Genomic DNA, 4,216 nt, shown 5'->3' on the forward strand with positions numbered 1-4,216 from the left:
CCTATCCGTAAGCGTATTAACGAGATAGATCCACGTACGAGATGGAGGAAGCTCGTGCTTAAGGTAAAACCCCTAGAAACGATGAAGTACGTACCTGTGAAGACTTTCCCGCAAGGTCTTCACCTAACGTTCAACCGATGGTACAACGACAATCGTACTGGTGAGGTCGTCATTGTCCTTGGGAAAGTCTGGAAGACTGATTTTATTGGAGTTATCGATCCTATGTGGCTCGTTTACTTATCTGAGACTAAAAATGACGTGTTGTTCGTGAATAAGATATTAATTGAGCGCCAGGAAGACTATGACCGAGCTATGCTATTCCAGCGTGTTTTGCGTGTGTGTCACGAGTTCAGGATTCATAGTTGTCGAGATTGGATGTTGAAACGTTTCAAGTAAAGTAAAGACAAATAGCTCAAGACGAGGGGGTGTTTGTTAGTGCACGGTTTTGTCGTCTCGAGTCTTTGTAATTATCATTTTGTAATTTATATTAAGGGCATTAATCTAATTTACTGTAGTTCGTTAATGTAAGGCTAATTCATTAAGGATGTTTAACGAATTAACCAATTCGTCTAATGCAATGTCTAGTTTGTTATGTATGTTTCCATTCGTCATGGAATTTTGACGAATGGGGCATAACGGATCAAAGATACGCTATGTCTCCTTTATTGAGTCTGTAAGTTAACGAACTGGATCCAATTCGTTACGGGATGTGTAACGAATTGGTTCCATAGTCTATATATAGGGTGTTTATACCCTGTCAATTTATGTATTGATTATTGGAGTAACGAACCGCTGTCCAAGTCTCTCTCGATCAATCCTTAATCTTAGGTATTACTATTAAACATATCTAATAACTAATATACATATATATATATATATATATATATATATATATATATATAACATAATTAAGAGTATTATCTAGAACTAGATCGGTTTAAGGTATTAGATCTACAATTGATAATCGATAATTGTTTAGATATGATCCGTGTTTAACACCTCTGAAGGGCCCATGAAGCACGGTGCTCCAACTCAACAGTAAGATGACAAGCCTTCCCATAAATCATTCGAAATGGTGTGGAACCAGTCGGAGTCTTGTAGGCTGTATGGAAGGCCCACAAAGCGTCATCTAAATTGTCGGACCAATCTCGACGTTTGAACCAACCGTTTTCTCAATAATACGTTTGATTCCCCAATTACTCACTTCCACCTGTCCACTAGTCTGTGGGTGGTAGGCGGTCACAAGCCGATGGGTGACCCCATAGCGCTGCAATGCCTTATCCATCTGCGCATTGCAGAAGTGAGTACCTAGATCACTGATCAAGGCTTTCGGGACACCAAAACGAGCAAAGAGACTCTTAAGAAAGCGGGCTACAACCGGGCATCATTCGTAGGTAAAGCCTTGGCCTCAACCCACTTTAAACATAATCGATAGCCACGAGTATGTAATTGTTCCCACGCGAAGTTGGAAACGGTCCCATGAAATCAATGCCCCACACATCGAAAACCTCACAAACCTGAATAGCATTTTGGGGCATATCGTTTCGCGACGAAATTTTGCCAACACGTCGGCAACGATCACAACTCCTCACAAACGCATGCGCGTCCTTAAAAATCGATGGCCAATAAAAACCAGAATCTAACACCTTCTTCGCCGTCGAACTAGCACCGTGATGACCTCATGCCGGTCCTACATGGCAATGGCTCAGAATCTGTCATCCCTCCTTAGCATCTACACACCTCCTAATCAGTTGATCAACACCGATACAGAAAAGATACGGGTCGTCCCATAGGTAAAACTTAACATCAGCAAAGAATTTATTCTTTTGCTGGTAAGGCATCTTCGAGAGGTACCCGTCAGCAAGATAGTTCGCGAAGTCAGCAAACCATGGAAAACCCTCCTCCTGTGCCGTAAAGAACATGAGTCTCTCTGTCGGAAAACAATCGTCGAACCTGACCCCTGAATCTCCTAACTCAGCTCCCTCGAGATGCGAAAGATGATCGGCCACCACATTCTCGGCCCCTTTTTATCACGGATCTCAATATCAAACTCTTGAAGCAACAGGATCCAACGGATAAGAAGAGGCTTAGAATCCTGCTTGCTGAAGAGTTATCAAATAGTAGCATGGTCCATGTACACAATCTTCTTGGACAGAACTAGATAGGACCTAAATTTATCGAAAGCGAACACCACAGTTAAGAGCTCTTTCTCGGTGGTGGTATAGCTCTCATGTTCACCATTTAAGGTCCGACTAGCGTAGTAAATCGGATGGAAGTGTTTATCCTTCCGCTGTCCTAGAACCACTCCGACTAAGAAGTCGCTCGCATCACACATCAGCTCGAATGGTAACGACCAGTCGGGTGCAACCAAGATCGGGGTGTTAACGAGTTTGTCTTTCAAAAGATCAAACGCCTTGATACCCTACTCAGAAAAATTGAATGGAGCATCCTTCTCCAGAAGTCTGGTCATGGGTCTCGCGATCTTAGAAAAATCTTTGATGAACCGGCAGTAGAACCCGGCATGACCTAGAAAACTCCGGATAGATCTTGATATATATAAAAATATACATCTTTTCGACATCAAATAATCTCTAAAAACTGCAATTTCTATCAAATAACATAGCATAAAAGACTACTTATCATAATAAAATGTAATTTCAGGTGAAACCAAGCCCAAAAGAAGAAACAAATGAAAAGACGAAGAAAAACAGAAGAAAACACAAGAAAAACAAAGAAACACGCCCCCATGCTTTTGAACACTAGAAAAGACAAAAATAATTAGCACATGTCAATAAAAGGCACGGGGCCCTGCCTCTCAACCACGGGGTCATGGTCACCTTTACGAAAAGACAAAAAGAATTAGCACATGTCATAAAAAGACACGGGCCGTGCCTCTCAACCACGGGGCCGTGGTCACCTTTCATAAAAGACCAAAAGAATTAGCACATGTCATAAAAAGATACGGGTCCGTGCCTCAGAAAGCACGGGGTCTTGGTGAGTCATCATGTACGATCTGACAACATGCAACTGGGACACGTAGACACGAGGTCGTGCTTAATAAAGCAAGGGGCTGTGCTTTTCTCTCCAGACAGCCTATAAATAGTGGCTCTTGTGTCATTTGAAAAGTGTGCCTTGAAAAGAATTCTATCCGGTTCTCTTTTATATAAACACACACTAACACTCACATAGAAGATTTAGTGAAGAGTTTGATAGCTTGGAGGTCATCACCATCAACCATCATCATCATCCATCATCACCATCATTAAGAAGGAAGATTCATCTACGTTTGGTTAGATCATTCCAAGTTTAATCATGTATTTGTTATCATCATTCATCTTAATGTTTACCATCAAGCTCATTATGAGCTAAACTCCTTTTACCATCTAAAATCTATGAAGAAGCTTTGTTTTACTTGAGAATTATATAAAACATGTGGCGTAGTCTAGTAAAGTACTTGGTTATATTACAATTATCTTTTGATGAGAAATGTTTCACCATCTTAAATCACTATTTCAAAGTTGGTGGTTGTCAATTCTATTGGCAATCGTTCATGATCGATTCATGTTCTTGAAAGATAGAAATACTTTGATACATTATCGAAACATGGATCCTTAAATTGTACTTAGAAATGATGAGATATAAGTTATGGTGTATTTCTCTAAATCTTGGTAATCCAAAAATGGCTTTGCCTAGGATATCATGCTAGTTAAAGAAATCATATGTTAATGGAATGTGTAATTATAACCTACATAAATCAACCAAGGGGAGGTTGTGTGACTAAACTACAACCACCTGAAGTTGTTAGAATTGGTATTTGAGAAATCGAAGTTAATCCTAATCTTTCTACTTTACGAAACTACTTGCCAACTTAAATTGACATCATTGAGATGGCATGACATTAGGAAAGGGTGGACTTTATAATGCGCATGTTATCTCCTTAGTACCAAAGATGCTCACTTAAGGTTTAAGGAGCTATCTATCATATATTGCTATGGCAAGTTTATCACATGTTTAAATATTAATTATCAATGCTAAAATGGAGTGGATTCTTGATCTTAGATGGTAACCTTCACATAATTGAACAACTCGTTTAGAATCTCTCGTCTTGGTCACCTATATATTATATATAAGAATTTGTATTTTAAAAAAAGTTCGAAAATTAACCTCAAAATGATTAAACCTCCGATTAAAGTAAAAAAATGATTTATTACTAGAA

Source organism: Bidens hawaiensis, unplaced genomic scaffold, assembly GCF_021521415.1.
Source record: "Bidens hawaiensis isolate Kalapana, Puna unplaced genomic scaffold, B.hawaiensis_p1.1 tig00010808_1, whole genome shotgun sequence".
NCBI classification, from domain to species: domain Eukaryota; kingdom Viridiplantae; phylum Streptophyta; class Magnoliopsida; order Asterales; family Asteraceae; genus Bidens; species Bidens hawaiensis.